Raw genomic sequence first — 10,091 nt, 5'->3', positions numbered from 1 at the left:
TTAATATATTAATTGCATTATTATGCAGTTATATTATTATAATTATAATAATATAATTGTAACTATATAACTGTGAGGAATCTGATTGATAAAATCTTCTCACCTTTGAAACTTGCAAAAGTAAAAGGTAAAAGCATTATAAATGGGCAAATGTGACCCAAAAGTCAATCTGTGAAATGACCCAAGGTGAAGACTTGTTCTAGACTGTCTGTTAGAAACAACTGACAGAAGCTGGTACATTCATAAGGTGTGGGATGAATGTGGATCTGTAAAAGAAGAGAGCTGAACAGAGAGAGGCTAAAGGTAGCAGGAAAGTGAGCAAGGTTACACTACAGCAAAGCAGCTGCTCTCCTGGGAACCTGCAGAGAAGATGCAAAACTGTGCTGCGGTTATGTAGGTGATAAAGCAGAAGAAACTGAGGTTAAAAAAGTACCCCTTTGTGTTTTTGTTTTTTTGGATCATGCCGTCTAGCTCTTGTGCACTTTCTCTGATGAGCTGCTAACCTATTGCTGCTGCTGAAGAAAACAACTAAGTGCCAGCCTACCACTGGGCAACACACAAAACTCCTCTGTGGTTGTGCTGCCGTCATCAAGCTTTCTTTCTGTAACCATGACATCTTTCTTGTTCATAACTTCCTTGTTATCATCCTAGCAGCTCTTAGTCAACAGTAACAAATATATAGTGCTGACAGTTGAATCTGTGCAGGCATTTAGATTTTTCAAGTGAATTGTAGTGATTCTGCCAGCCTCTGTGTTGGTGTGCTTCTGCTTTTTATGTCCATAGAATCATGGAATCACTAAGGTTGGAAAGGACCTCTAAGATCATCAACTTCACTGTTAACTCAGGACTGCCAAGCCCACCCTAAACCATGTCCCCAAGTGCCACATCTACATATGTTTCAAATCTCTTCAGGGATGATGGCTCCTTCACTTCCCTGGGCAGCCATATTTTCTTATCCTGTTGCTGGTTACCTGGGAGAAGATACTGACCCCCTACCTGGCTTTTAGGTAGTTGTAGAGAGGGATAAGGTTCCCCCTGAGCCTCCTTTTCTCCAGGTTAAACAAACCCGGCTCCCTCAGCTGCTTCTCATAAGACTTGGTGCTTCAGATCCTTCCCCAACTTGCCCTTGTCTGGACATGCTGCAGCACCTCAGTGTCCTCATTTAGTGAAGGGTCCAGAACTGGACAGTGGATTTGAAGTGCAGCTTTTCCATCTTGGGATGTCTTTGTAGATTTTTATTTCCTGGCAATGATCAGGAAGATCAATATGGATTTAATTTAGTAGGCCCTCCATACTGATATTTAGAGCTATTTGAGACCCCTTAAGGTCTCTGAGATAATTTTCTGTAACACAAGACTCACAGGGGATACATACTGTTCAGAAGCAGCAGCTGGAAGTGATGGTCTATAGTGCCTCCAGGGTATTGGATGCCCAGGTTTGCCATGTAAATTCCACATCACCTGTTTGTATGGGAGTAAAATACAGATTTTCCCCAAATAATCTGTAATTTTTGAAAACCTTGGATCTAGCACTTCAGTTTGAGCAATGGAGGTATCCCAGCTCTTTGTGGAAAAATTCTATCTAGTGGGATACCCAGTAGATTCTTACCTTAACACTTACAAGCAAAGAGTTCCTAACATCCTTCTCTTCCATATAAACACCCCTGTAAAGATGCAATAGAACTAAATCACCATATGGAGTCATTATACTTCTTTTGGTTTTTGCTACTATAGAATAGGCCTCTCAAATCTCACTCACAGTATATAAAGCTGTATAACAATTGGTTTCCACCTCAAATTCTCTTCCAAATGTAACACATTTGTGCCCTTGTACATCCTTTTTGCCTCTGTGATATTATTTGCCAAACAGAACAACCTGTGGTAAAAATGTCTCAGGCATGATCCTGTGTCAGGAAATTCATACACTCCTTTGTGTTGTGAAAGAACATATCTAAGATTACTTGTGAAGACAAAACAAAGTGCTTTAATGCAGAGCAGAGAATAGGACCGACAGCATTCTGGGTGTCATTTCACACCCATCTCCCTCAGCCATCAAAGCACAATAGGGAATGGGTACTTAAAAATGGGTTTGGGGTTCCTGAAAGATAAAAACATCAAATGGCAACTCCCCCAAATATTTTGAATCATGTTGGACTGGAAAACTTTGTTCCTACAATTTCAAACAATTTTATTCTGCTTTCAAAATTTTCAGTCCACCTTTGTATTATGGGGCAATATTTTTCAGACACAATAAAGGATTTCAAGGCAGCAATAAAATCTCATTTGGAAAAGGCCAAAGTAGGATATTTCAACACACACTTGCCTCCACAGTCCCCTAAACGAGTCAAACTGGAGAACTACTAAACAGGCATGTATGGTAGACAAGCTGTCAGCTTCTGAAGAAAGAATACTTTGTGAGAAAGCTCCACAGCCACCCTTGGAAATGACTGTGCAAGGTGCAGGACAGCAGAGGGTTCTGTTCCCAGCTAATTAAGGCCCCTGGGGTTTTTGATAACTTGAATTTCCAAGGGATACATGCACATAGACAGTTGGAAACTGAATACACTGAAGAAATATGTGAAGTCACTACAGATGTACTGATATGATAGTAGCATTTTGCTCAATGTACTTGAGAAACCATGAATAAAGGGTAGTTTCAGAGAATATCTTTGTGCAAGAACTGCAGGACTTGAAACACTTAGGACTTTGTCTTCCTAGCAACTGCATGTTTCCCATTTCAATCAAATGCTTTTGATCAGATCCTGTTGTTTTCCTCACACACCCAACGCCTCTGGCACTGGACAGGTCACTTCAGTCTTGTCAATCTGTACCTGTGAAAAACCAGCATTGTAACCTGTTTTACCAGCGTTCTGGCAATCATTAGCTGATGTTTCAAAAGCACTGCTGTGTAACTAACCCTTGGTGAGAATGCTCATGCATTGTGTAAGCACTGCCCTCTACCGTGGATTAGGAGAGCTGAGGATTGAGTAGAAAGTTTTGAAGAGATGAGACTGCCCCATTTTTTACTTAATTGAGGAGGCAGAGGCTTGTACTGTGGAACAAGAAAACATAATCACTGTCCGAACTGCTTTTGTCAAATGCCAAGAGCAGATTCCAGTAGGCACAGCAGTGAAACAGGAAGTTGTTGTAACACCAAAGACATACTAAAGAGAGAAGCACAAGTCAGATATAGGAAATAAACCTGGATTGATATGAACTGTTGCTGTGCAGGCTGGAACGCACTAAATGTGCTACACTAGTACTACATTAAGTCCTGCCAGCTCACTGAAGGGTGAGGGAGCTCTAACAATATCAGGGAGAAGAGTTATCTGTGCCTGTCAGGCCAGAGCCCAGCCCCTGAATGCTGCAGAGGAAATCCCCACCACCAAAGCGTGGGAGGCTTTTTTCCATTGACCCTTAAAACACCTGCAGAATCTAAAATACCACATAGAGCATAACCTTGTTTCAGTAGCTGACTGGGGAAGAAGTCGACAGAGGAAAAATGCTGGTGGCCAGGGGTGAAGTAGAATTATACAAAATAAAACATGCATATAAATATTTTTAAGAACAGCAGATGATTATGTTGGAAACCCACATGATCCAATAAAAGCAGTTCATCTACAGTTTTCAAAATTGTTCAGTTCAAAATGCACTTCTAAATAAGAAAGACTGTATTTCAAAGTAGTTGTTTATAAAAAGAAACAATGATTTGGGTCATTAGTTATTTTCACTTTTCAATAACATGGCACCTCTGAAAAGTGCTTAGAGAATTTATCAGTCTGAGCCTTCCTGGAAGTCACTGTAGCTCTGCTGCAAAATTTCCTCTGAAAACACAATGTTTTTCCAGTATTTGGGCTGTCCTCCTCTTCCTTGGTGCCTATGTGGGTTGGAGCAGCAGTTAGACACAGGAGATCAGATTGTGGTGTTTGTGGCCAGATTTTCGCAGGAGCTTAGTGATCAACGTGCACCCAGAATGTGAGTTCTTTCAGAATTCTGGTTTTCATGTGTGGTTGCTGAACTATTTTTGAAAGCCTGGCTAGCTGCACAAAACATACCCATTTAGCACTCACTTGCTTACCTAGCTAATATATGGGTAGTTATGTGACATATAAAGCCAAATGCTGTATTTATCTTCCACAAATAAATTAATATTATAAGGGAATTATTAACAATCAAACTACTAAGAAACAAAGCAAAAATAACCAAGGAAAACAGACACAATCACTTCAGAGTTTAAAGCCTTGTAAAAGAAATCCAAGAGGCCTCAGCTCTGCAAAATATGTGAACAGATTTTCAATCCTATCCTTGATCAGGAAATCTGGTTAAGCAGATACCTTTAATTCACTGATTCCAATGGAATTTACACTTCATGGGTTTGAAAAAACAAGAATGCAAATATAAGAGATTTTACGGTTGGCAGACAAGTAGAGAGGGTAGGAAAAAAAAGAAGAAAAAGAAAGCATGGATTAATAAAATGGTGCATTTCAAAATACCACAAAAGCCACTTGAGCCACTGGGCAACTGTTATCCAGTACATCTATAAAAATCACACAAGCAACATACATTGAAAATAGAAAAATATCAATGTATTCAGCTTGGAACATACCTCATTAATTGTTGGAATAAAAAGATAAGTTTCAAGCCTACACCACACGTATTCTGACAATGTAACCTACTCAAGCACTGAGCTGTACAATGGGATTATAAGTTTTCTTAAAAATTTTTTGAAGTCTCTTGGTGAAAGAGGACTCCATCAGAGAGAAATTTTCAGAATGCTGTCCCACAACAGCCTCCTAATTTTTTGACTGCCACTTTCAAAAAAATAACTTATCTCTATCTTACCCTTGACAAAGATGGGTACCCTTGACAAAGATGGTAGAAGATTCCAGCTTTTAGGCATACATTGCAGCATATCTGGGGATGAAAAAAGCAACAAATTCATTGTAAAGGAAATTCAGTACTGCATATACAAACCATGGATATTAAGAATGATGCTACATTCCAGGGCTAGAACAGACCTCAAGAGACTCTGCCATTCATTATTTTCCCCAAAGACAGGTTTTAATAAAAGCCTGGAAGAGAAAGAGAAGAACTGAATTATGATCCAGGATTTTTGGTCAAGTGCAAAGATGACCCAAAGCTCTCTTTGGGATATTTTCACTGATTATTCTAGACTGCCACCAGATTACCCACACAGTTATTAATAAGTTCATATACATAAATTTAGCACTTCTAGATGAATCACAATATTTATGGCATGGCTTTTTACATGTGCTGCAAGCTCCCACAGTTATTCCATATGTGAACGACTGAGAAAAGCTGGATGACACATGATTATGATTCCTAAATTTTCATTTTTATTTCAACCTAATTTTTAAGAAGTATGACCATCACTTTGTCCTAATTAATATTATATGAAACCAAGTTTGAGCAAAGAAATATTTTAAAAGCATAAATATGATATTTCAGTTTAAAAAACAGTGTGTTTGGGCTTAGGATATGTGAAGCCTTTTTCCTAACTGTGCTACAGATTCCCAATGGGAATTTGGTGAATGACCTTATCACATTGCACCTGGATTTACATCTGTAAGACTACCAACTTGCATGGTAAGGACTTCACAATATAATCTAGAGTGCTGGATATATGTACAGCAGCTCTTCACAACACTGATCTTGTATTAGGGGCTTTTAGGCTCAACTATAGCTCAGGTTAAGACTTTTATCTTTTTTCTAATTCCTTAAGAAAAAAAAAACAAAACAGAAGATGGTTTCCTGTTCTGCCAAAAGGAAGAGAGGGTGGGTGCAAGGCTACCAGAAAAAACATGCCCAGGTTCACCACTCTTCCTGTTTGTCTCTGCAGCTACATGACAGATGACTCTTAGTGACTTTCAGCTTTGCTTATAATTTGAATGGCAACCACTTTCTTGCATGGTTTGGGGAAGAACAGTGTCTCACTCTGGAGTAATGCCCGGGCACTGATGCTGTTGCCCAAGTGCTGCAAGCAGGAAGTGCTGCTGCTACTCTGTGAGAGTGAAAGTGACTATTTACTAAGAGAGCTTTATACTTTATATTTACGAATCATATTTAGACTTCTCAATTCAAAGTATATATCTGACTTTTCAAGGATTTTGGTTGAGTTTAACAGCCCCTACACACGTTTCCAAAATTACTGGCAAACGCACGAAGTGAGAAAAACAAATTATAGGCAAAGTTTATGCCTTCTGACTTCCTTCTTTCTTCTGCTCAAAATCACGGCAATCTTTATGTCTGACAGTCATGGATGGATAACAAATGTGAAAAACTTCCATTTTGCAGATGGAATTGAGTTTCTTACGACTGGGTTTTTTTGAGCTTTGAGATGTCATAATCCTTTTAATCTCAGAGATCTTGGTTTCCCTGTTGCCAGAAATCAATGAAAACAGAAAAATGAGATGCAAGATTCCAGAGAAGGCAATACAGAATCACTTGCTCAGACTTACAAATCCTCCATGTGATGCAAATAGTCCCAGATAGGACGTCTGCCTGCAGCAGAGTGCACACATCTGCTTCTCTTCTTCAAAGTTCCACCATAACAGCAGTACAACCTAGCAGAACTGAGGGTTAATGACTCTATAACTTCACCACAACCCAGACAGCACTATGCTGTATTCTGTATGTGCTGCATTTTGAAAGCACAGCCATTTCTCAATAACCATTTAAAAGTGTTTTTGTCATAATTCAAGCAGAAAAGTTAGATGCAGGCTCTGAGAAACCAGATGACTTGTGCAGAAGGTGAGATAAAATAATCAGAATGGTGCATTATGTCATAAAAATTTGGGATTAATAGCCTTGTTTGCAGTAATATGGATCAAATGTTACCTTATAATCTTACAGTAATTAGCACCTCATTTTACCTGTGAATCTGCTGCTGTATGAAGAATGATGTGCTGTCCCCCACACAGGTAACAGCATGTGATGCACTGCAAAAGGGTATACATTCACCCTGAAACAGATGTAAGAAACAATAAATGAACAGATCCAAGCTGTAGCTCAAAAATTCCAGCTAGTCACAGGGCAGCTCCCAAGAAGCAGGAGTGTTTAGCACATGCTCTGATGTGAGTAATACCCAGCATCAAGTCTTTCCTTCAGAAAGGGAGGGCAATATTTCTACAGCTTCTGACCCTCTACTTTACCCAGTGAAGTATCCTTCCTGTACGTTCCTCACAAATGTGAACTGGGGAAGACCATTTTAAGGACACATAGGAAAGGCTGATGCAAAGAGAAATCCTGTTTAAATAATAAAAAAAACCCACAACAGTCTAGTTTCTCTTTTGTTTTATTATTTTAACTCTTATCATTAAGCTGCTATTTTGCCATTTCTCAAAAGTTTGCAAATAAGCACTTAATATCAGCTCAAGCTACTAAAGACAGGTTTAGGAATGGCTTAAAGTGAAAACCTTCAAAGTTAATGATCTAGCTAAAAATATAGTTTTCCAATAGCACTCAGGGAGCTTTTGCACACTCAAAGGCCATCTAGTGACTGAAGTTAACAATCACACACTTTTGACACGGCAATATTCAAATCATATTACTCATCAAACATGCAACAGACCATTATACTAAAGAATTCTGGAAACATTTGAAGTATGAAAGTATGGCACAGTTTCTAAATAAATATGTTTCCATTTTCTTCACCCAAGATCAGATTTTTACCAGTTTTTCCTTTTCCCAAGTAACAAGAATGCAAGAGGCAATGTCAAAATCATGCTAAGAAGTGAAACACAGTGTGCAGTGCTTGTGTAGTGAGGTTTGGAAGTTTGAACATGGTTAAGTAGGACTAAGTCTACATCAGCATTGCCTTCAAAATTTACTGCAGTAACACAGCAGATAGAAAGTAAATCAAAGGCATGTACATTATTCATAAGACAGCTGGTGGAGGCAGCTGAACCATACGCTGCATGCTCCAAAATTCTAGTTATTTATTAAAATGGTCCACAAGAAAAGAACACAGAGATGAACAACCCTGTGTGCTTGGCATGTCCCAAGATGAAAGCAATCATCTGCTGAACTTGCAGCACATAAAGACTGACAGCTCTAATGCATATGTTCAGAGAGGCTTTCGGGAAAATGGAAATGAGATAGAAATGTGTTATCTCTTGTCTTTTTGGCTACTCTTATCATCAGATGGGGCTACTCTTACAAAGTGGACATAACAGATTCTGAGTTCTAGTTTGGAGGTAAAAAGTTGGAGATACCCACAAGCAAAGGTGACTTAGCATACACTCTCCTCTGCCATCAGAAAATGCCTTCAGTTTAAATAACATAGTCCAGGTACAATTCTTGTGTCAGAAAACGAGAGAGGGACTGCTTGGGCTTAATAAAAAATGGCAAAAGTTGAAACAACCCAAGGACACTGCACTTACATATACAAAGGGATTTGACAGGTTTGAGCACTTTGGCTTACATTTTTAAACACAAAATGGATCAATCACTTTTTTTTTTTCACCAGACAGAACATTCTGATGGAATATTTATGAGGTCCCAAAAGACAGGTGGTGACAAACCAAAGCTTTGCTCTTGGAATGATACAGTGCTCATTTGAATTTGGTAAAAGATTGTGGCAAATATTTAGTTTGGCATATATGCTAAATGAACCAGCTCAGCAGGCAGAATCTTACCTTTTAACCTCTGCTGATATTAGGGCTTCAGTAAATTTCATAGGACAGTATAAGCAAGTTGTCTTTAAAATTTAGCTACTTCCCCTCTGGCAACACTTATTTCATTGAGTTCTTGAGAACACAGGACAATTTAACATCAGGTCTGAATTTCTTTCTTGGTCTGTCCCTGCAACCAACTCTCACCGTCCACAACTACATTCCCTTGAAAGAGCGTCATTCAAGAAACCATGATAGCATTATTTATCTATCATCTATCTATCTATCTATCTATCTATCTATCTATCTATCTACCTACCTACCTACCTACCTACCTACCTACCTACCTACCTACCTACCTATCTATGCTTTTATTCCATCCTGCTGAGGTACCTGTCTTTCCCACTGTATGCCTGACTCTGTCCAGAAACTCACCTATCCATTGAGTTTGCCTGAGCAAACCTTCTGGCTCATAGTCTGGAAGGGAGACATATTCTTATTTTTCTATCATACTTTGACCAACTTTTCTTTATTTGTCTCAACTTAGCTCTTATTTGACCCCTTTTAAGACTTCTGTGACCTTTTCTTGGACTCATCTAAAATGCTTCACTCTGAGATAGATTTGAATAGATGAAATACAGAGTAAATAAAAGACACCAATGTAGAAGTGATAGTTTTGGACAGACAGCAAAAACTCCCTTGAGTTAGTGCATGGGTATGATTACCATGGTGTTTTCATAGATGTCATGTCTTAATGCAAACATCAGATGTAGGAAATCATTCCCTTTACATGTTTCTTCTGTTCTGCTTTTTATATTTAACTCTCTCACAGGAGAAGCATGCAGAAAATATTTTTGATACAGTCATTAACTGAATATCTTAATTTCTCTAGTTGCAGAATGCTGCTGAATTTAGTCTGCTGAGATAATTAACTGTCCACAGACTTCATAAAAGGACTGTTCAGACAACTCCAAGATTCACAAAACCTGAAATTTACAGACCACCAGATCTCTGTGGAGAGGTAAACGATCTTGTTTGGAATCTGTTCCAGAAGCCTCCAACAACCTAAAATCATAATTACGTGCTTCTTGTATTCAAAATTAGCAAATTAATCTGACTTAATAGTTTCTTCAGGCGGCAATCAGAATCAATTGGAAGAATGAATTTTAGTTTTATTAAAAATAATAATTGTTACAGTTTATAATCATACATAAACCAACTTAATGTGAGATTTGTTAAGGCAGATCATTCCTGTCAACCAATTTTTCATCAATATCCCTGAACTCTGTTTTGACATTCTGCATGCATGTCTTCTGTATCAATTTACAGGGAGGGTCAGGGAAAAAATATGAAACATGAAATAATATGAGGCAGTTACTGGCATGTGGTGGTGACCCTTATGTGCACTAGGGATTATTTTTACTTGAAAATATTTTTTGTGCATTTATGCGTATGTCCT

The 10,091-nt window shown here is 38.5% G+C and overlaps 1 long non-coding RNA gene across 1 annotated transcript; it reads right to left on the bottom strand.

The window, feature by feature from the left end:
* Positions 1-87: 87 nt before the first annotated feature.
* Positions 88-7,468, bottom strand: LOC113458901 (uncharacterized). The gene is made up of 7 exons (XR_003379630.2): positions 6,893-7,468; positions 6,479-6,583; positions 5,018-5,071; positions 4,842-4,913; positions 1,609-1,663; positions 1,375-1,460; positions 88-1,242 (listed from the first exon to the last, which is right to left on the bottom strand). It is a non-coding gene; the product is annotated as an uncharacterized LOC113458901 (long non-coding RNA).
* Between the last annotated feature and the right edge of the window lie 2,623 nt (positions 7,469-10,091).

This window comes from Zonotrichia albicollis, chromosome 1, assembly GCF_047830755.1.
Source record: "Zonotrichia albicollis isolate bZonAlb1 chromosome 1, bZonAlb1.hap1, whole genome shotgun sequence".
In the NCBI taxonomy this organism is placed as follows: domain Eukaryota; kingdom Metazoa; phylum Chordata; class Aves; order Passeriformes; family Passerellidae; genus Zonotrichia; species Zonotrichia albicollis.
Note: the sequence above shows the minus strand (reverse complement) of the source record. Positions and strands in the feature narration are given on the sequence as shown.